Source organism: Sus scrofa, chromosome 2 (genome assembly GCF_054392235.1).
Source record: "Sus scrofa isolate SSC_HxYL_T2T_F1_AM1 chromosome 2, Sscrofa_HxYL_maternal_Yorkshire_Landrace_v2.0, whole genome shotgun sequence".
NCBI classification, from domain to species: domain Eukaryota; kingdom Metazoa; phylum Chordata; class Mammalia; order Artiodactyla; family Suidae; genus Sus; species Sus scrofa.
In genome coordinates, this window is record NC_139384.1 from 107,671,926 (window position 1) to 107,696,154 (window position 24,229).

At 35.9% G+C, this 24,229-nt stretch overlaps 1 protein-coding gene across 10 annotated transcripts in view; it reads right to left on the reverse strand.

Annotated features, from left to right (window-relative positions):
• Window positions 1–24,229, reverse strand: part of LOC110259422 (endogenous retrovirus group K member 9 Gag polyprotein) — a 789,250-nt gene that overhangs the window by 505,494 nt on the left and 259,527 nt on the right. For all 10 annotated transcript variants that reach the window (XR_014838262.1, XR_014838256.1, XR_014838261.1 and 7 more), the window contains one exon: window positions 6,450–6,522. The gene's annotated coding sequence lies outside the window, so the exon portion shown is untranslated. The remainder of the gene's footprint in view (window positions 1–6,449; window positions 6,523–24,229) is intronic.

The window sequence follows — 24,229 nt, forward strand, 5'->3', positions numbered from 1 at the left end:
GACATTACCATTCATTTTAAAAGTGGATGACTTCTGTAATTTTTAGCAGCTTTTCTTTTTCTGTAAATATGAATATATCATTTAAAACAAATGATAATCTATGTGCCTCAAATCAAAACTATCAAAACAGGTGAAATGGAAATAAGGCAAGGGAATGCAAGAAATATAGCGGCTTGTAATTAATCCCCTCTCACATGTAAGTTTGTGATTATTATGAAGACGTGCTTTGAGGTTCAGAGAATTAGTCCAAGCACATTTCCCTCAAGTATTCCTTCTCTCTACAGCTAAGAGAGCACCAGAAGGAAACAGACACAACAGCGACAACAACAAAATAGAGGACGTACTGATCATGGATGAGAGGACCGAGATGATATAAATCCTCTGACTCAAAAAGCACATTTTTACAGATAAGATGAGTATTTTTTTTGTCTGTGTAGGGCTGCACCTGCGGCATGTGGAGGTTCCCAGGCTAGGGGTTGAACTGGAGCTATAGTTGCCTTCTTATGCCACAGCCACAGCAATGCCAGATCCCAGCCGGGGTCTGTGACCTACACCACAGCTCACAGCAATGCAGGATCCTTAACCCACTTAGGGAGACCAGGGATTGAACCCATGTCCTCATGAATACTAGTAGGATTCACTTCGGCTGAGTCATGATGGAAACTGCAAGATTAGTAATTTTAAACAGTAGCTTATTGACAGAAGACAGTTCATTTCAGGGCCTTTTCCTGGTCTTTTTCATTTCATGGTACACTAAAATGAAGTTAACCTTGCACAACAATGTTAATTCTTCTTAAAGAAAATGCTGATTAATTATCAGATGCTCTAAACCTTTTCAAGAATAGAGAGAAAAAACATATCAATATGGTACTAACTTTCTGGGAATGCAATATTATATTACCTCTCATGAAAACCACAGAAAATATTGCTTCATAATTTACCTTTGCCTATAATCACCACTGCATTTGGTCAATTAAATTTCTAGAATTTTACGGTTGAGATTTTTTTACTTTCCAGAAAGACTGCATTTAGCAAAGTTTTTATACTTCTTATGTATTCTCAATGATAAGCTAAATATTGATCTAATGGGAAAACCTCCCTTTTAAGGCCCCCCCAAAAAGAAAAAGGAAAACATTGGGGAAATCTTATTCTGAAATATTGTTAGGAAGATGCTGTGACCTAGGAGTTGTGTTAAGGGCACATATTTGTGTGTCTGTGTAAAATATATAAAATAAGAATAGCTGTCTGGTTTCCTCCAAGATCCTAAACTATAACTGGAAACTGGATTTATTTCCAGTCCTAATATTCCAAAGAAATCAGAAGGATTCTGACAATTTTACTAAAAACTATTGAAAAAGTCTTGAGTAACCAAAGGTGGGAGCTTCTGGAATATGTCTGTGTGTATTGGAGGTGGAATTCTCAACCCTGACACACTTGACATCTTGGGTCAGATAACTCTGTTGTGTAGCGCTGCCCTGTGCATCGCACAATGTTTAGCAGCATCCCTGGCCTCTACTCACAAAATGCCACCACCTATCCCTCAGTCATAAAAACAAGAAATGCATCCAGGCTGGGACAGTCTCCCTGGAAGGCATTGAGAACCATGGGTGCAGATGATTACAACCATTGTCTGTTTCAAAACTTGTATCAGGACATATGGATAGCCTCTAATTTACAAGAAGGACATTTTGAGTTAATAAAGTGATTCACTACAAAGATCAAATTAGGGATATGGCCTTTTAATTCAAGTCTAATAGCTTCAAGGTTTCCACTAACTGAAAGAGAAAGAGGTATCAGGAACAACGACACATGACAGTTTAAAAGATACTGTCGAGTAGTGTCCCATTTGTGGTTCAGCGGTAATGAGCCCAACTAGTATCCATGAGGACACAGGTTTGATCCCTGGCCTCGCTTAGTGGGTTGGGGATCCAGTGTTGCCATGAGCTGTGGTGTAGGTTGCAGATGCAGCTCAGATTCCGAGTTGCTATGGCTGTGGTGTAGGCCGGCAGCTATAGCTGGCCTGGGAACTTCCATATGCTGCACTTGTGGACTTATCAAGCAAAAAAAAAAAAAAAAAAAAAAAAAGATATTACCTAATAAGAAGAAATTGAGGTAGGCTACTGACCATGACACTTATTGGAATCAAAGAGATTTGAAACCTATTACATTTGACAGCTACTGCACTGCCATAGAAACCTACATGACTGGTTGAAAAATCATCTGCCTACTCAAGACTTTTTTTTTTTTTTTTTTTTTTTGTCTTTTGTCTTTTGTCTTTTTGCTGCTGTTGTTGTTGTTGCTATTTCTTGGGCCGCTCCCTCGGCATATGGAGGTTCCCAGGCTAGGGGTCCAATCGGAGCTGTAGCCACCGGCCTACGCCAGAGCCACAGCAACGCGGGATCCGAGCCGCGTCTGCAACCTACACCACAGCTCACGGCAACGCCGGATCGTTAACCCACTGAGCAAGGGCAGGGACCGAACCCGCAACCTCATGGTTCCTATTCGGATTCGTTAACCACTGCGCCACGACGGGAACTCCGCCTACTCAAGACTTAAATCAATTCTTTGCCTCCTAGTCTTTCAAGAGCAAGAAATGGGCTGAGAATAGGGTGCTTAAGTTAAATTTGGAGAGAACACATTCTTCAGCATCCATTTCACATGAGATCACTGAGAACAACAAAGGAACAGAGGAGAATTATGACTTAATAATTAAGGAAACCCCCACCCTTTGCCTGTCCAGCCCTCCAACCCCTCAAGGTAAGGTGCTTCACCTTTTCTGTGCGGTGGGATTTCAGACTTGGTATGAGCCAAGGACTGTGGACCATTTCCAATCCTTCCCCTTTTCTAACTGGAGTATTCCATTGCTGAGTTTGGGGAAGAGGGCATATATAATTTGTCTTTAAGTCATGAAACTCTGGAAAAAGTGAAGCCATAATTAGACCTAATTCACAGGCTATCATGAACCCAAAGTTCCTGGACTTTGGATTCAGTGATGGAACAAATTTTAGATCATCTCCCTGGAGAGAAGTTGAGTTTTTCCTAGGAATGGGATAAAAGGAACAAGAGGATATTTTGTGACTGGAAGATTAAACTGCCAGAAACACTGACTTATCAAATACCTGTACAGTCCTGTACATTTCCCAGACCCCCTTACAGCGAGATTAAAACTATACAACTAGTTCTGGCCTCCAAAGGGCTATACGCAGAAGTGGCATGAACCACTAGCAGGTAGAGGCAGCTTAGAGCACAGTGCCTCCTTAGTTCCCTCTTTTCTCCTTTGGTAATCCCCTTGGAAGCCACGTGTTGAGACGGTTGAGGCACACAATGGAGTGAAGCTGCATGTCTAAGTCATTGCTTGAGAAAGACTCTTTGCTTGCCTTCACCAGGGGCTTTGTTATGTTAAGCCGCTGAGACTCATAGGATATATTTTTTACTGCATCATGGTCTAGCCTATCCTTCCTAAGACAATTTCTTCACCAAGAGTTCCATCATCACTACAACCACTGACAGAGATAGGAAGTATGCCACTGCTAATGGGCTTAGCTATCAAAACAGCTGCTTGCTAGTGAGGATGTTTTTAAGGTTTGATTTAGAAATCACTGGCCAGTATGTTACAAAGATATGAAAAAGAAACCAATCCTGAAGTAAGGATTTCAGTAGACCCTCACACCTATTACAAAAAGTGTGAAAAGTAATACAGCTGTTATGTTCCCTCTTGAAAGACATTCATTCATCAGCGGCTGAAACCTGTACTCAGTCTTTTATATAGTATTTTGAATCCATAAGCTCTTTCCACTTGACAATGTTGTCACATTTTATGTCATCAACAAAGAACTTCCTTCTCCCATCAGCAGCCTTAATGACACCACCCTTTCTGTACTTTAGCCAGCACCTTGGTCTCTTCTAATTGGACTGATACTTTGAGTCTTAGGTTGAGGCTAAATTTTCATACCAAATTAACTTTATACTTCCACATTTTCCAAATCCCTTGTCCCTATACTACCAGTTTTTGTTGTCCACAAAATATACTATCTAGTTTATGTAATGAAAAAAGTAGTCAAAAAAGCAGTTTAAAAGTAGTCAAAAACAAATAAAAATCATCCAGTAATAATAGAGAAATAGCAAAAGAATGCTTACATATAATTTAGCTGCAAATAAATTTTCATGTATGTATACACACAGATATATATAGATATAGGCAACCCACCCCACTGTTCTTTCAAATTCAACATGTTCCTTACCTCTCCCTCTAAAAATCTTTTCTTTCTCATGATATTTCTGTTCATCTGAAAAGCAATCCTCCTTCTATTCACCCATGTGCAAAATTCAGAATAACTCCTCTCTCGATTGTACAAGTCATATATGGTGCTCACTACTGTAGGGTCTAGACCATCAGTGACCTTCTGACCTAATCTTTTCTCCATTTTTATTATCTCTATTTTCTATAAGCCATTCATCACTATTTCTTTGATCATCACAGGAGCTTATGAACTAATACACCTGCATATGACCTTCTCTTCCTCAATGCCATCTTCACACCTCTACAACATCAATTTTCTAAAATCAAGATAATCAGTAATGCCATTTTCTTAGTCTATCAGATCTCCCCCATTGCCTACTGTAACGTATATCCATTCTGTCATTTAAAGTCCTCCCCACCACAAGTCTATGTTATCTTTCTAATGTTGTATACTACTTCTCTCCTACCTTTATATTACATTTCAGAAAGAAAGCTTTCTCATCCTTTTTGTACTCTTCCAAACCAGGGATTTTACAAATACCACTCCCTTTGGCCAAAATATATTCCCCATATTCCCACTGATAGTCTATCACCTTTCAAGATTTCATCTCATCAGTTCTATCTTCAGCAAAACCTTTCCCAATCCCAACATTTGGTATTAGAGTCTCTTAAATAGCAATAGTCAAATTTTAATTTTTCTGTTATGGTACTAATTAAAATCACTTTTAGGCTTTTGTATTAATTGAGTTGATACTAATATACAAGTTATTTAATGGCAAAGACTTACGTAATATAAGAATTAAATAGACGGAATAAATTGGTATATGGAAATAGCATAATCAGTCTACTGCCCTAATCTTTCTGCTTCAACTCTTTTCATTTCTTTCTTCTTCACCTTCACTCTTCTCCTGGGTTTCAATATAGATATTTGAATTTTTTTTCTCCTTTCAGGAGCCCTATACTTCTCATGCATTTGGATGCCTACGACCCACACTATTCTGATGCTGACAGCATTATATAAGAGTCCATCTTAAACAAGTTTTACTTCTGAGTCCTGGCTTTTTGGGCTCTGAATACCAGTGTTTCACTACTTCCCCACTATTGATTACTCAATTTCTCTGGCATTATAACAGTATATTGCATCAACTCCATTCACTCCAATCAGGAGCTCCACAGAAAATGTATCTTCATGAATACTTTATTAAATTGATCTAAGCAAAATTCCAGAGAGATTCAAATTCCCATCTTGGTTTCTGCATATACGCCAACCTTTATAAACATGGCTACATATCATCCGTGTCGATAGAGATATAAAAGGAACTCTCAAGGTGGAGCATTCTCTCTGTAGTTTTTTTCAAGACAAGTTCACACCTACCTTTGTTTGCTTGCAGGTCAGATTGGAGAATACTGATGTTAAGAAAATACTGTGTGTCTAAGCAGAAGCATGGAAATAACAGTGCCCCTCTGTTTAAGTGTGCTTTGACCTACATTCCAGAAATCTCCCATGAACAGGAACTGTTTCATTTCACACAGGAAAGTGGCTTCTAGAATCCACGGTTTTGAATATTCTGTATTTCCTCTCATCTGCAGTGATATATCCAAACTGTTTTTTTTTTAATCAGTTGAATAAGGGGAAATATAACATGCACATCTGTACTCACAAACATGATAGTGAAATGCTTAATCAACAATTAATTCAACCGAAGCTCAATGAAAGAAATGAATGAAAAGTGACTCTATTACTCTCATTTCCCTTTCCTGGGTGACCAACTATTCTAGTTTTTCCTGGACAGAGGGGGTTCCCAGGACAGGGGACTTTCAGTGCTAAACAAGGAAAGTCTCTCCAAACTAGGGCTAGTTCTTTTCCTTATTCTTCACAGATTTTAACATGATCACCTCAGTTCTTCATAAATTCCAAAGTACTTGTTCCAGAATTCATTTTGTTTTTTATTTCCATGAATTATGGAAGCCAGATATGATCTGTTTTTAAGAATTCTAGACATTCATATTTGATTTTGGCAGGTCTAACTCCCCTTTCCCAAAGCATTTGAGTTTCTGGGTCTCAAGTCATAAGAAAGTCAGAGAAGTTGTCTTAAGGAACCAACTGCTCTCTAGTGGCTCAGCTGTATTAGCTGAAAGAGATTCTCCGCTTCCCAACTCAATCACAAAATGAGAGAAAAATTGTCATGGGGCAAGAAACTTTTCAAACCTCAGATAGATTCTTCTCTTAGCTGAACCATTCCATTTATACATCTTGGCAGTAGTCATTAGCAGTGAGAAACCTAAAGAGACAACAAAAGAAAAATGTATAAGTCTTTTTCAAGAGCTTCTGAAGTGTCGAAAAGCGTTTCTATTTAAAAGCTTCTGACAATGATTGGCAGGATCTGAGAAAAACCTCGAAAGATGAACCCCACCCTCTGAGAATTATTATCAGGAGAACAGTAACTGGTGAACACCTATTCCATTCTCACCGCAATTGAAGGATTGCAATCTAATTGCTACTTGGTGGTCCCTCTCAAATGCCACAAGAAGGTGAACAAAGCACAGATCAATTCTGAGCACCCTACAAAGGCTACTGAACCTCAAAGAAGGGGAGAAGTTGTAATGTTCTGAATGAAACTGACACAATAAAATTGAGGGGAAACTTGTACTGATTGATTGAGTGATTACTAACAGGCCCATTAGGCCAGTATTCTTCCGAAGAATCTGACATTTAAAATCAAAAATAGGACAGGCCTAATTTTAAATTTTGTAATTAGGAGATTTAATTTAAATGAAAAGAACAGAGGTGTATATATCAACCCAATTTAGTGCGGACAGAAAAATAGAAAGAAATGGAAATTACAGAGTCAGTTCAGAATAGACATAATGAAGCCCATTTACATTTGATGTAATAGATGTTTAGAATATTAATGACCCACATAGCAAAATCTGAGGCTACTGACAGTTGGAGTATTTAAATACCAACTTTTGAACTTCTGGTTTTTCATATGTATCTACTAAATGATAAATATAAATAACCGTTAAGGAGTTAACCAAAATTTTACCAATCAAATTATTGAACTTAAGGCACTACACCAATTGCACTGTGATTCAATCAACAGTGCTTCAGTAATGGGTGCTCGGATTCTCCTAGTGAATTGCCTTGAAGGTTAATTCTAAGTACAGAAAGTTGATGGTCATCATCATTAGTGCAGAGAGAGAGAAGCAAAAAAATGGGCCTTTGACATTTATCATCAAAAGCAGGATACAAATGCATGAATCATTTCCCTTTATCCATCTTTATGTAGTAATCAAGAAAGATGCCTTTATAAGTCATTTGATTTGTCAACCAGGCAATAGTGCGTTTAATCCATACTAAAAAAGAAATTACTTGGAAAAGAAAGAGACTCCAAAAAGAGGAATAGCAGACATATGCTCAAACTGTGAGATTTCAAATGATATAAGATACAATATCTAATCACACATATAGAAGAGAATCATTTCTTTGTACAAAAGAAAAAAACAAGGATATTTAAACACTGCATTAGTGCCTAGAGATACCACAACGGTTTTACAAAGTCATGTAAATAAATTAAGTCAAACTTTGAGTCAGATTTTTCTATTCAAACAGGAATCCACAAGGAATGATTGATATCTGTTAGATCTTGTCGGTTTGTTAACAGGAGGTCACAAGTTCTAGTAATTACCTGATTTTGAAAAATATTCAAGAACAGATTGGGAATCTTGGACCTAATGTCTAAGTGAGAACAATAAAAACAGTCTTCAGCTGCCATTACATAACTTTTTTCTTCATTATCGCACAGCAGATGATATTTGTTTTTCTGTTTCATTTTTTGCTTTCTAACCTGAGCCACAGGCCAGATTCTCCTCCTCTGTAACTCTGCAGGAATTCTTTGGTTTGTACCTTTTGTATAATTCTGCCTGGCATTCTAAATATGGCTCCTTCTCCTGGGTTTCAATACATTTCTTGACTTTCACTGGCAGACTTTAACAAGAGTTGAGTGCCTTGGAATAAGGGGTAGTTTTATCAGCAGGAGAAATCTGGGGATATTATGGGCTTAGAGCAATAATAACTAAGTTTCTATTTCATAAATTGAGGGGGGAAAAGGGGAGAATCTTCTTTGAAGAATTAATTTTATCATTATGCAATTCAAATTACAATGTATTGCTACAGTATAGTGACTACTCCCTATGTAGTAGTACAGTTACAGTAGTTTTGACATCTTCAAAAATAATTTAGCAAAGATAAATCACCAAATTTAATCTTTCCAGTCTGAGGTTTCTCAAAAACAAAGCTGCACCTCTGTAGTGCCAAATTTACAATAACCCAGGCCTCTTGTCTAAGAAATATAATTCTTAAAGGCAAATTTAAATTCCTCTAGTTTTTGTTTAAAAAAAACTGTGTTTTGTTTTGGGTTTTTTTGTTTGCTTCTTTGTTTGTTGGCTTTTTCATGTTCCAAGTGTTTTACCTAATATGTGCATAAAGTGGTCATGCCCTCTGGGAGTGCCAGATAACCCTTACATAACCTTCGAGAGACAATCACTTACTCTGAACATTTGTAATATTTCTGACCATTACTTTTTTCAGCTTCCTTTGATGATTCATGCTAAGGGTAGAAAACCGGAAGGGATATTTTCCTTCAGAGCCACAAAAATAGCCAATATGTACTTTTCTTTTAGCCATACATTTCATCATGCATAAACTCTCTGGCTGATATTTCTTGCCATTTGGTCCAACTATACTTCCTGAAGACACTGTATGAAAAGAACTAGTCTAATTTAAGAAAGAATCTGTCCCTGGTAAAACAATACATACAAAAAGGAAAAAAGAAATCATCTAATTTAGCCAACTTCCTTAAAGCCTTGATCTTAGAATCTGGTTTTTAAATAGAAAACTTAAACAAAAGTTACTACACAAGTCATTTTGTTCCCAGAACATTTAGGATCATTTTATGGAAAGCTGAATATATTTAAATTAATTTTAAGGTCACTGAAAATTATATAACCTAAATAGAGTCCTTTCTACATGCAGAGCCTCAAATATATTTAATTTTCCTTGGTCATCAAAATTTTCCTTTTTCAATTTTATTTTCAGAGAGACTTAACCAAATTTTTCAAAGATGTATTAAGATGTTTATGGGCTCCCCAAGTGTAAAAAGGTAAAATAGTCTAAAAATAACTTAATTCACAACATATGTGTTCCTTGTACATGTGTAAGTAGGAAAATATATTTGAGTAACACATGTCTGTTGTTTTTCTTTACTGTGATTAAATCACCTCTTTTGGAGAGCATTTGAATTTTAGGAAAACATAAATTCACATACACACAAAAGAAGTAAATTACCTATCTACAGACTTACTATTGTTTTCAGATGGCAGTAACCACTGGGACAAACACTCTGAGCCATGGAATCTGCTCAACTGAGAATGGTATCATGATCAGAACTAAGAACTACCCCATAAAATATGCTGACATTATCATAAATTATTAACACTTCTGAGTTTGATACAATGAAGCTATTATGTTACTGGCAATAGAGATAAAGCTTGAGGAGAAAAGCATAGAAAAATTATGAGGCAAGTGTCATTTATTTTCAACGTTTTTAATGGTATTATTTATTAGGTATTTATTATATATGTGAGAACACAGCTCTGAATTTTGGATCAGTGTGGTGATCAGTAAGTATTAGATCTTAAAGTGTGGTTTCTGGATCAGCAATTGCAACATCTCCTGGGAACCTGTCGGAAGTGCAAATTCTCAGTCCCCCAGCTCAGATCTATCAAATCAGAGAACTCTGAGTATGAGCCCAGCAAACTTTTTACAAGCTCACCAAGTGATTCTGATGGACACTCAAGTTTGAGAAACACTGTTCTAGATAAGTATTTTTAGAATCTAATGAATTCAAATACAGACAAGTAGAAAACATTTAGTATATGCAATAATTAATATTTAAATTTATATCGTGCTTTTTAAATTACAAAGAAATTTCATATGCATTAATCTCACTTGAACTGTCAATATTATTGTGAGATGAACTGAGGAGTCAACTCGTATTTTTATTTCACAAGATTAAATTGAGTGTGAAAAGGAATGTGAAAAAGTAAACTCCTCAACCTCATAATGCTCATAGGTTAGAACTCAGATCATCAGGCAGTAAAACATGTACACCACTACTAAGTAAAGAAGGAATTGATCAGAATTAGTGGAGATTCTTTGTTTAACACCCATTGGCATCCCAACAATGATGTAATCCTAATTCAATAGTATTCAAAAATGCTAAAATCTTACAAAGGACTGCACACATGTATTTTAAATAGATGTTCAAATTAAGCTCTCTGACCAAAATCAAATAAATTCTTAAACAAGCAAAGTCCTTTTTAATGACTCTGACCAACAATCATTTATTTTTTTGCTCCTGTTGGGGGAAAAAAAAAGTCTTACATGGCCTCATAAAATTCTATTTTGATAAAAGCATAAATAAGAAATAAAGCTTAAATTTCTGGGAATTCAGTTGATCATTCTTAGATATTAATGCTCCAATCTACAATATAGGAAGTAAGAACGCTTCAACCTGTAATTTTTGTTTCCTACCTGGAAGACAGAGTCTTGATATTGTTAACATAGTCTTTTTCTAAAGTGAGAAGGACCTGCTTCTTACCATTAGCTGAATCTATCCCTTTCGAAACTTGAATAATCATAGTTACTTATTGTAACATGATTTATATCATGCCTCTTTTCATGGTCTCTTTATAGTTTTGAAAGAAGAATTTAAGGATGTTAACAAAGCTGACACATTTCCAATTTAGATTGACACTACTCAAGTCATAGGCATAAATGGTTTTTGTTTAGTAAAACTAATATATCAGAATCTGTGAGAATGTCTGATATCTGTAGAAAGATTAAAACAAAATGCTAGGGAAAACATGTTTCTGACTGTTACAGATGTTCTCAGATCCAATAGCATCTCTAGAAAAAAATAAGTATGTGTCAGATTTTTTTTGAATGACACAGGAGAACAATCTAAAAAAATCTAGCTGAGGATTTCTCATACTGGGATCTCAGAGTTTATTCTGAAGGATTAGAAGGTCTCTGAGAATATTTTTAATTATTAATTGTCATTTTATGACAAACTTAAAAAATACATCAGCAGCTATAAAGAAACTTCTCTGAAGTGCTCATTCACAATTGAATAAATGTGCTGTTTCAAATACTGAATTACGTATTTCTTAAGTCATTCCTTCTCAAACTAAGGTTCCAGGATGTATCTCCAAATGAATTACGAGAATTTTTTTCTTTTAAAAGGGGTCTGTTTCTCATTTACCTTTGAGAAACACTAATTGTAGCAATAATTCACTGCCTTAAATCTGATCTATTTAAAGAAAGGAAACAAACTTTTCACTTGGAAGCTTACATAATACAAAACATTATTTTGAAAGCACACAGAGCATAGTGACAATGACAAGAGTCTAACTATATTTTCATGAAGTATCAGTTGAACCTTTCTGACCAACCTTCAGTGATATACTAGTGGGACAAGATAGGAATATCTACTCCAGCAGGGAAGATTATTTTTATCATTAAAGGTGTTTAAATTTGGTTATAATACTAATCAGACCGATTTTGTTTGGTTTTATAATTGTTTTTAAATATTTTACAGACATATGTCCCTTTATTACTTGTGACTGGGCTGGACTGCTCCCAAGGGCCTGCCTGTCATACATCACTTCTGACCTTACAACACACACAATGCAATGGCTGAAACCAGCAACTCAATAAGCAAAGTCCCTCAGTGGTAAACTAAGACCACCATCTGAAGATAAATCTTTAAGATAATCTGATTTTGTGAATGTTTTAAAACTCCATGGGTGAAGCGTACGGCCGGGAGTTAGGGAGACAATATATTCAAAGAAAGTGAGAAAGTATGAAGAAAATTCAGTATACTCCATAATTGACTATAATATACCACTACTTCTTTATTTTGCCATTATCAGTGATTTAATTTATCCCTGAAAACCTTTGTCAGGTTTTTTAAGTAGAAAAGCAGGCCTTCTCTGAATACCAAAACATAATCGGCCAGATTCTCAGTATCTGAGGGACAAGTTTCAACTATGCAAAAGAAGGAACTCTGTTGCTGAGTGTCAACTGGAAGTATCAACATGGACAGAGGGATAGATAAATAATGAAACAAATATAGCTTTGTTTACATATGTGTATACATGTTAATATGTGTGGTGTGTGTGTCTTCTGAAACAACGTAGAAGCAATAATGTTCCAACAGCAAAGATCATACTTAGCATCCATACTTTGGTTTCTAAACCTCATTCTATAGTAAAAGGAAACAGAGCTTCTTGAAAATTGGCTGATACCAGGGTTGGGGATGGGAAGATATAAAATGTTCTTGGAATATCTTTGAATTCAGAAATAAAGACATTAATTGCCACCTCTCTCCCTTCAAATAAGGACATGTCAAAACACACACACACACACACACACACATTCACGCACACAAGCCCAGTCTGAACTAGTTCCTACATGCCAAACTGGGACAAATTTTGCATCAAAATAAACAATGTTATCAAGAGTTTGTAATTCACTGAGTTAAAAGAATTAAGAATCCATGAGGCCATTCTAATATAAATACATAAATAAATAATTAAAAGGGGGAAAAGGAAGAACTCATCTTTACAGAAAGATGCCAGCTAATGAGTGTAGAAAAAATATGTAATTAGAAATTCACTCTGTGGAAATAACCATTGTAATATTTGATCCAGACACAAATCTTCAATGAATACTAAAACTAGAGGGTGAATATTTGAAGAGACAGGATATTTCCAAAGTATCTCTCCATAAGATACTTATTAATTATGAAGGGGGAAATAGTAAATTTATGAGAAAAACCTGGCAGATACCACCTTAACCAAATGATCAAAGTTAATTAACCAATAGTGGAGAAAATGGACATCATGCACCTCCTGAAAAGGGCACAACATCACTTCTGTGGTATTCCTATGAAAAATGTACAACCTGAATCTAATCATGAAGAAATCTCAAGACAAACCCAAATGGAGAGACGTGCTATAAAACAACTAGTCTGTACACTTCAAAAATGTCGAGATCATGAATGAAAAAAGAAGATTGGAAAGTGTCCTAGAAAAAGAGAGACTAAAGAGATACGGCGATTAAATGCAACATGCAATCTTGGATCAGGAAAAAAATTTCTATAAACAATGTTATTAGAAAAACTGGAAATATCTAGAATAAGGTCTTTACTATTACTAATTTTACATATATACTTTTTATTATAATAATACTCTATGTATTTTAGAAGAGGAAAAAGCTTTCCTCAACCCTCAAAGTCCCTGGCTGGGTCTGAAGATTAAATTAACAAGGACAAGGACAGATTAATAGGAGAAAAGCTTACAAATTTTATTGAATTTTTATATGTACATGAGAGCCTTCATAAGAAAGTGAGAGAGAACTGAAGAAGTAACCAGAGCAGGAAGCTTCTATAATTTTAGAGAAGAAATGGTAAATCTATAAAGAACAGACAAGGCAAGGATTTGGGCTAGGGATAGTCAATGATAAAGAATTAGCTGAGATTTCGTTTAACAAGATATGTTAACATCCTTGGTGATAAGAATGTGTTCCTTCTTCCTGGCATAGGTAGGATAGCTTTCACTGGAGATTTATCTCCTTTTAGGGAAGAAGGGCAAAGGTGGGCTTGGGTGGATTTCAGAGTGATCTTTCTGCTTCTCTTCCTTTCTCATGTCCTTAATTTCAGATATTCAGTATGCCAAAGTGCCATATTTTGTCGTAGCCTGTCCTGAACATCAACGTCAATGCCAGTATCCTGATGTATATAACTATAATTGCATAAGAGAATATTCTCTTTTTTTTTCCCAAGAAATACACATGGAAGAATTTAGATGTAATGGGGCAGCATGCCTGCACTTAACTCTCAGTTTTTCAAGAAAAAGAGTGGGGGAAGATTACTACTCAGGGAAGCTAGATAAAGCTTAAACACCTGTACTTTTGTTTGTCAATATTTTTATACTTCTTAAATTATTTTAAAATAGGAAGTTAAACAAAAATATATCATTCTAATTTGGTGGAAATATGGAAGATGGTATAGAAAATTGAACTGCGAGGTTAAAGAATAATCTCAGGAGATAATGGTATTAGTGTCAAGTTTCCATAAGGAAGCAAGAACAAGGGTAAATTAATCTTTTCTATAAAGGGGAATAATCTTCTATTGGAAAATGAAAAGTATTGAATTAGAAAATGAAAAATGCAAAGATAAAGTAAGAAAACACCTTTCCATTTAAAATGTATATATAAAAATAAGACACCGTCAAACTCCTGGAAGAGAACATAGGCAAAACATTCTCTAACATCAACTTTACAAATGATTTCTCGGGCCAGTCTCCCAAAGCAACAGAAATAAAAGCAAAAATAAACCAGTAGGACCTAATCAAACTGACAAGCTTTTGCACAGCAAAGGAAACCAAAAAGAAAACAAAAAGACAACTTACAGAATGAGAGAAAATAGTTTCAAGTGATGCAACTGACAAGGGCCTAATCTCTAAAATACACAAACAACTTATACAACGCAACAGCAAAAAAGCCAACAACCTAATGGAAAAATGGGCAAAAGACCTGAATAGACATTTCTCCAAGGAAAATATACAGATGGCCAACAAGCACTTGAAACAATGCTCAACATCACTGATTATTAGAGAAATGCAAATCAAAACTACCATGAGATACCACCTCACACCAGTCAGAAGGGCCATCATTAATAAGTCCACAAATAGCAAATGCTGGAGGGGGTGTGGAGAAAAGGGAACCCTCCTGCATGTGTTGGGAGGAATGTAAGCTGGTACAACCACTGTGGAGAACAGTATGGAGGTACCTCAGAAAACTATGCATAGAACTACCATATGACCTCGCAATCCCACTCTTGGGCATATATCCAGACAAAAACTCTCCTTAAAAAAGACACGTGCACCTGCATGTTCATTGCAGCACTATTCACAACAGCCAAGACATTGAATCAACCCAAATGTCCACTGACAGATGATTGGATTAGGAAGATGTGGTATATATACACAATGGAATACTACTCAGCCATAAAAAGAACAAAATAATGCCATTTGCAGTAACATGGATGGAATTAGAGACTCTCATCCTGAGTGAAGTAAGTCAGAAAGGGAAAGACAAATATCATATGATATCACTTGTATCTGGAATCTAATATATGGCACAAAGGAAACTTTCCCCAAAAAAGAAAGTCATAGACTTGGAGAATAGATTTGTGGTTGCCAAGGGAGAAGGGGATGGAGTGGGAGGGACTGGGAGCCTGGGATAAACAGATGCAGAATGTTGCCTTTGGGATGCATTAGCAATGGGATCCTGCTGTTTAGCACTGAGAACTATGTCTAGTCACTTATGATGGAACATGTAATGTGAGAAAAAAGAGTGTATACATGTAAGTGTAACTCGGTCACTGTGCTGTACAGTACAAAATATATATATATATAAATAAATGATAAAAAATAAAATAAATCTATTAACTTTGAAAAAATAAAATAAAATCAAAGAGTCGCTACTGTATAGCATAGCGAACTATATATCAATCTCTTATGTTAGGACATGATGGAAGATAATATGAGAAAAAGAATGTTTATATATGTATGACTTGGTCACTTTGCTGTACAGCAAAAATTGACACAGTGTAAATCAATTATACTTTAATGAAAAATTTTTAAATGTATCTAAACCTAGTGGACCAACATCAAGGCAAACTGAAAGCCATCTCTAAAGTTATCTGGGGAAAGCAACCTAGTCAAAAATTGCAAAAGTGAAAGTCAATCTATCCTTGGCAAATTTAAAGAGACTGCAGAGTCAGATAGAGGTATCTTACATGCTACTCAGGAGACAAACATATTTCATTCATCTTCAAAAATGTAGATATTAGAAAAAAGAGAAAATTAAGTTTGACATTATAAACAAAATTCTGGAATTGATTTTCAAATATTTGGGTCATGAAAACTTAAGAAAAAGAGACAATCACTACAAGGATCACTAAGATCAAACCAAGCCCAATCTTATTTTTTTTCTGAGAAACTCAGTAGACCAGCAGGTCAGGATGCAAGTCAGGCTGTATGTTCAGGATGCAAGTCAGGAAGCCATTGGCAGCATTTTACAACAAATCATCGTAATCAAACTCACAGGGTATGGGCTAATCCAATATCCTAATACGGTTGATAGGAAGTGGGTTTAAAATCATTTAGATCATCATATCAAAGTGTGTTCAAACTGGGGAGGATGATCTCAAACTGTAAAGGATTCCATCCTGCTCAGAAAGTACATGCTTGAAAGGCAAATATGTCAAATTTATCAGGCATGTCTTCAGAATAGAACCACAGAAGCAGAAACTAAGACTATTTCCACAAATTGGAATTCTTGTTTGACATTACAAGGCTATTGGTTCAGTAAATTTCATTTGATTATAAAATAAATTTGGAAACTACTAAAAATATAAAAATAAAACGTATAATTATGACCAACCCACAGAGACTGATGCTGCTAGCATATTGATGTTCTTAATTGTGCATATATGCATGTATGTGTATATTTAAGTGAAAACACACTGTATGTTCATTCATTATTCCACTTAACAAATATGCACAGCATGCCTGCCAGTGCCTGGCACTCTCTAGGCACTGGGTCAGCTGTAAATAAAACAGACAAAAACCCCTGAACTCAAGAAAGTTATCATCTAGATGTAATTGAATAAATCTTCACTTAAAATTACAATGAAAGCATCCTTTATGTCATTAAATATTTTTAAAATGGTAGTAAATAACTGCAGTGTTTTATTAGTGCTATTTTGATGCACTTAACCATTTCCCTATTGTTGAATGTCTAATTTCAAATTTTGTTGTCATAAATAACAATTAACAATTTTGTGCCTAAATCAGTGATCTGATTTCTCATTTATTTCCCATATAACATTCCCTGGACCATATGATGATCAATTCTTCCTCTACAGTTTCCAATTGGCTTCTGCAAAGATTATAACTATTTATATCCAAACAAGTAATAAATGAATTCTTGTATCATCCCTACCATGAGTTCTGAATTAAAATTTGAAAACAAACCAATGAACATTTGGCAATTTTGTGGATTAAAAAATATATATTTTATTGAGGTTTTAATCTGCACTTTTATTGCAAATTAGGGCTGAATTTTGATATGTTTATTAGATATCTTCATTCATTCTTTTTGAATTGTCTGTCATAACTTTTTTCTCTCGGTGAAAAGAATGTACATCATGTTTACTATATCTGCAAACACTCTTTATAAAGGTAGGAAGAATAATTCTTTGATAAGATAAAACTTACATGGGAAAAAATATTTTTAAAAAGCTAAGTCAATCAGTCTCTCCCTCTTTTTCTCTCTCTCTCTCCACTTCTCTCGCATACATGTCAACTCAAGATGCAAGATGGAGAATTCCTGACCTAATTGTATTTAATCTCTTTCTTTTTTGTTTCTTTTTGCTTTTTTTAGGACCTCACCCACGGCATATGGAGGTTCCAAGCTAGGGTTCAAATCAGAGCTACAGCCGCTGGCCTATACCACAGCCACAGCAATGCCAGCTCCTTAACCCAGTGAGAAAGGCCAGGGATCGAACCCTCAACCTCATGGTTCCTGGTCGGGTTTATTTTCGCTGCACCACAACAGGAACTCCCTTAATCACTATTTCAAAAAAATTTTTTTTCAGATAATATGCAAATAATGACCAACACTGAATATATGAAGAAAAAAAAAGCAAGCTTATGAGAAAGCATGTGTTTAAATGTGAGAGGTAACAGTTTCGTTGGTTTTTAAATGCAAAAAATGTCCCTCGTGTTTCAGAGTACATTTTAAGAGAGATAGTGACATGCAAAGTCTTTGGGAGAAGAAAATGACCAGAACAGAATAGTATTTAAAATTATCTTGTTTCAGTAAAAGTAGAAGGGAGGATATTTATATTTACAAGTAGTTTTTTCTCTTTCAGCTGTGCAAAAGGGAGATAGTGTGTTCTAGAATAGGCTAGTGTGGTGCTCTAGGGCCCTGAGCTAGGATAGCCTCTATATCTGGGAGAATCTAAACAAATAATTAAATAACTATTGGGTGTATGTTTAAATGAGTGAGTAAATGAATGGATGACCAAATGAGCAAGACTGATGGCCTAAAATGAACTGATTGAATATATAATGTTTTTAGTCAACACAAGGCTTACTATTTTTTTTTCCCTTTTATTACCACCCCGCCTATGGCACATGGAAGTTCCCAGGCTCGGAGTTGCAGCCACCAGCCTACACCACAGCCACTGGCAACACTGGATCTAAGCTACATCTGCAAACTACACCACAGTTTGTGGCATCTCTGGGTCCTTAAACCTCTAGGCAAGGCCAGGGATTGAACCTGCATTCTCATGGATACTAGTCAGGTTCTTAACACACTGAGCTACAATGGGAACTCCAGGATTACCTTTCTAATGATTAATTTTTGCCAATAAAAGATGGGCTGCCTCAAGCAATAGTAAGCACCTCAGGATTTTCAGGTGTGGAGGAGAAGAAATTGGAGTGGCAGGTTGATGAGTTAGCATCCAGCCAAATATTCTGTCAGGCCACTCTGATTTCTATGATTCTTAAATGCCACAAAAGAAGACAAACATATTATCATTTAGGAATCAAAAAAAGAATGAATGGAATGAAATGGAAGCTGAGAAATAGAAAAAAAAAAAATCTGATTTCAAGCCTGAGATGAAGGCAATAGGTTGAACAGGAGATTAGTGTGAAAACCAACGTATTTGAAAGCATACCTCAAATGAGAAACCTGACCATCAGGATCTCAGAGTCTAAATGACTTTTGAAGTAAGTTAGACCAGTTCACACTACTTTTTGTGTTTTAGAATAGAATCAGAAATTTGAATATGATATTTAGCCAAAATGGTGAATGAATAGAAAATATTGGTGAAGTATATTTCATTCATATTCAAATTGAAAGGTTGTGGGTAATAAAGAAAATGCAATAAATAGGACAGTGTTTCATCACTATTAACAAAACAGTTAAACATAGCTGGCTTGATAGAGTTACTCTAGAGTTATTCTAGAGAATGGGTATAATTGAGATAAGAATCTTCCTCTAAACTTTTATACCTAATACATTAACTGCAGTCAGGTTTCCAGCCAAATTAATCAAACAGATATATAAACTATTTAAGACGTCTGAGTGGGAGAGCCAAAGCCACTCTTTCTAGGCTCAGTCTGCCAAAAACCATTGGAGGCGTCTCTATTTCTAATATTAGATACTACAATTGGACCTCCGCCTCCTGTCTCCAGATAGCTACTCAGTAGGCCTGACTTTCTCTCAGCTTATGTGAAGACAGAGAAGAACAAGATTTGTGACATTCTGGGATTGTGCCAGAATTCTGTGGGTGGTGGGACCACGGCTGAAGGCCAAGGGGCAAATCCACTAGCTGCACGCAACGCACTCTCATGCTTTTGTTGGTAAAAGTGTCATGTTATTATTATTTTTTTTTTTTTTCTGAGCGTGGGGCTAGGGAGGAAATAATCTACTTTTTCAAAGTGTTTCTCCAAGAAAAAGAGTTCCAAGATGAGGCTGGTATACTGTGAGGGGGGGAAACAACTAAAATAAAAAGCTTAGCTGTAGTTCATTAACTTTAATTGGTTTTTGTTGCCTCTCCTCAGGTTTCCTGGATCTTTCAGCTATCTCCTCCCCCAACTCTCTGCTTCCCCTTCTTCTACCTCTCGCCTCCTCCCCCTCCAATCTGGCTTTCCCTCCTTCCTGGCAGCATTTTTAGCTTTAATTTGATAGTAAAAAACTGAATCCAAAGTTATAAAATTCTTCAGATTCAACTTCTTTCAAAGAAAAAGAAGGTTTGGAAAAAGAATGACTATCTCAACTTCTCCCTAACACTCCTCAAAGGCACAGGTCCTCACACATAGCAGGTGCTCTGTGAAGGTGAAATGGATAATACAAGTGCAAGTGCATGAAATCATTCAGCTGTCTAAAAATGCACTATTCTGGGCCCTGAAGACAAGCAGGGAACAAGCAAAGTCTTCCTTATTGTGGAACTTACAATTTACTGGAAAGACAGACAAAAGCAAATGAACAATCCGATATATTAGAACTTGTTAGTGACAAATTCCATGAAAAAAAACAAAAAACATAAAGCATGAAGGGATGCATTAGTGTTGGGGTACTGCTTTAGAGAGCAAAGGCGGAGTTCCCGTCGTGGCGCAGTGGTTAACGAATCCGACTAGGAACCATGAGGTTGCGGGTTCGGTCCCTGCCCTTGCTCAGTGGGTTAACGATCCGGCGTTGCCGTGAGCTGTGGTGTAGGTTGCAGACGCGGCTCGGATCCCGCGTTGCTGTGGCTCTGGTGTAGGCCAGTGGCTACAGCTCCGATTGGACCCCTCGCCTGGGAACCTCCATATGCCGCGGGAGCGGCCCAAGAAATAACAACAACAACAACAAAAGACAAAAAATAAATAAAAAATAAATAAATAAATAAATAATAAATAAAAAAAAATAGAGAGCAAAGGCTTCTCTCGGGAAATGACTCTTGGTCAGACCCTAAAAAAGTGAGAGTATAAACCATGTGACCTTTTAAGGGAACAGTGTTTCAAAAAAGGGAACATGCAGCAGTAAGAATGCCAATATATCAGGAATGAGGAAACAAGAGGGGCAAGGGAGAAAATTAGGCCAGAAATAGATGAAAGAAAAAAAGAATTGAAAAATTTTTCCTTAATCTCCTATGACTGGGGAGTTGTCCATATGAATATGCACTCTGTAATAGCCACCAAATCTATCAGGTTCTAACCCACTATCGGAAATCTCTGTAGGGAAATCACCTAAGCATTTATTTTTGAGATGATATGCCTTTTTAGATCCCTGCTCCAAAGATCCCTCTCCCCTCATCACAAAATTAATCTATTATATAACCATAACTCAAATATGAGGGGATAATTTAGATGAGGCTGAAACATACACCTAGTCCAGATTAATTCCTATATACAGATAATTGACCCACCCTTTAATTAAGTTAAGTGAATTTGCAGGAGCCACATATACGTTCCGCCTTTTATTTTTGTTGTATCCCACAGGGTTTAGAGTCAAATTAATTCAGACATAGCTTGGGAACTTTAAAATATATATATATTTAGATAATATATATTATATTATTAATGTATATATATACATATGCATATACGTATAAAATATATGTATATATACATATGTTCACATATGCATATATGTATAAAATATATGTATATATACATATGTTCTCATATGTTTATGTATTATATATTGTAAACATGTATATAAAATTACATGTATACATGTAATATAAATACATATATGCATTTATCTACACAAATAAAAGTGTATGTGCATGTATGTATTCATAGTTCATCCCATGGAAACTAAGACTAGTAGCATCTTATCAGCCATGTTAATATTTAAAATGTGGCAGCAGAAAATATAAGCACCTGCCTGCTTTAGGTCTGCTCAGAATTTTTCACATACACAGATTCTTTTCAAAACCAAAGCAAAAACAGAAAGGAATGCTAAATTGCTTTTAGGTCCACTGGATGATTTCCATTAGCCTTGACTTATTTTAAGCTCAAGGTACACACAAGTGCTAATTTTCATCACTAATGTAGTCCAACTTGATCTACCCAGGCAGAATTGCACCTAAACCTCAGACTTAATTCAATGCTTCCTAATAGAAGCGTGAGCCAATTTTGGAAGAGAAAAGAAGTTTTGGAGGAACAAAATACTGCAATAGTGACTAGACAAAGAGTACTGCCCTAGAACTGAGGTCTAGTCCTGATATATGATGACTGGAAAGTCATTTTACTTCTCTGTGTTTCAGGGTCCTCATCTATACAAGGAAAGTGTGTTGAACTGATGATTTCTAAAAACTATTTAAGATTTTAAATTCTATCATTAAACTTTAATTAGCTTCAAAAAGATTTGAAATAGATTATTTGATAATAAATTCATATTCAAGACTTACTATCCTCTAGTGACACTGTATCAAGCAGAATACTGGTGACGACTGACAATTGTCCCTTATGGAAAACAGCTTTAATGTAAGAAAAATAGAAAAGAAAAGGCAAGATGGGGAAAGATACTGAAAAGGAAAAATAAAGAAGGCTAGGGAAACGAAGTAAAAATTAATTCATAGTGCAATATATTCTTTAAGTACCCAGACTCCCCACTGGATGCTGAGAAAAGAACAAAAAGAGAGGACATCCATACAGTTCAACACGTGGGAAACAAAGAAGGCCTATTAATAAAATCAAAAGTAATGTCAAACGAGACACGTTTCTCAAGATATTACTAATTCCATAGCCAAGAGAATAGAGGACTTGTGCTCTGTGATGAACTAAATGATTGTGTTCCCCAAAATTAATATGCTGAGGTTCTAGTCTCTAACATGATGGTATTAGGCGATGGGGCCTCTGGGATTTGGAGAGGTCATGAAGATAGTCTCCATTATGGGACTAATGCCCTTATAAGGACAGAAAGGGTTAACAGAACTTCTTCTGTTCAGGTGAGGATAAAATGAGAAGGTGGCTGGCTGTGTTGCCAGGAAGAAGGCTCAAAACAAGAACCAAATCTTTGACATCTCAGCTTGAGAAGTGTGAGAAATAAATGACCAATGATTGTTATTTAAGCCACTCTATATATGATCTCTCATTAGGGAGTCCAAAGTGACTAAGACACACTCATTTGAGAAATTATTCTATAAGACATTGGATCAGAAAGGTCAGCTATTAAATGAATTTAAAGCCAGAGGATTTGAGAGTGTCTTGTTTCTTAGAGAGGGAAAGCCAGAGTGAGACTCAAAGATTCTTTACGAATAACATTTAAAAAGATAAGGGAGAAGGGAGCATGAGGAAGTTGAGACTTCAAGAGGATGACACTACAAGCACTCCTCTATTCAGTACTCTCCCTTCGGCACATGCCCTCCTGGACCCAAGAGAGAAACAGCAAAGGACTTTGTATCTTTCCAGTGAAGAAGGGATAGGAATTAGGTAAAGAGACATCACATTTAGTAAAGCCTAAGTGTCTGAATTCAAGAGTGTGAGGCTTGAAGCTTTTACCATGCAGAATATATTTCCTCTTCCACAAAGACATGGCATATATTTGCCCAAATTGATGTTTGATCTATAATCATATATGAAATAGATGTTGACTTAGGTGAAAGCTTTTGAAAAATTGAGTAACTGGCCAGATGATTCTCAAATGATTCTCAAACTATCCTTTCTGTAAGTCCATGTATCCTAGCACTTTCCCCTGCTTAATCTCAGTCTGACCTATTTGTTTGAGAAACAGGATTAATTCTGTTAAAACAAAGGAGGAAATCCTGCTTTTTTTAATTACATCAATGAAATTGGAAGGCACTGTACTAAATGAAATAAGCCAGACAATAAAAAGAGAAATACTATATGGTATCACTTATATGTGAAATTTTTTTTTTTTAGGTAATAGAACTCAGGAATAGAGTTGAATGGTAGATGCCAGGGCTGTGGGAGTAGAGTAAATAGGAAGAAGCTGGAAAAAAAGGTACAATTTTCAGTTATAAGATGAATAAGGTCTGAGAATCTAATGTAAAATATGGTGAGTATAATTGATAATATGATATTATATAATTGAAATTTGCTAATATAGTAGAACTTAAATGTTATTGCCATAAAAAAGGTAAATATGTGAGATGATGAATATGTTAATTAACTTGGTGGGAATCCTTTCACGATGTATATATATATATCACATCATCATGTTGTATACTTCAAATATATTACAATTTGGGAGGTCCTGTTGTGGCTCAGTGGAAATGAACCCAAGTAGCATCCATGAGGATGCAGTTGCGATCTCTAGTCCCCCCGTCAGTGGGT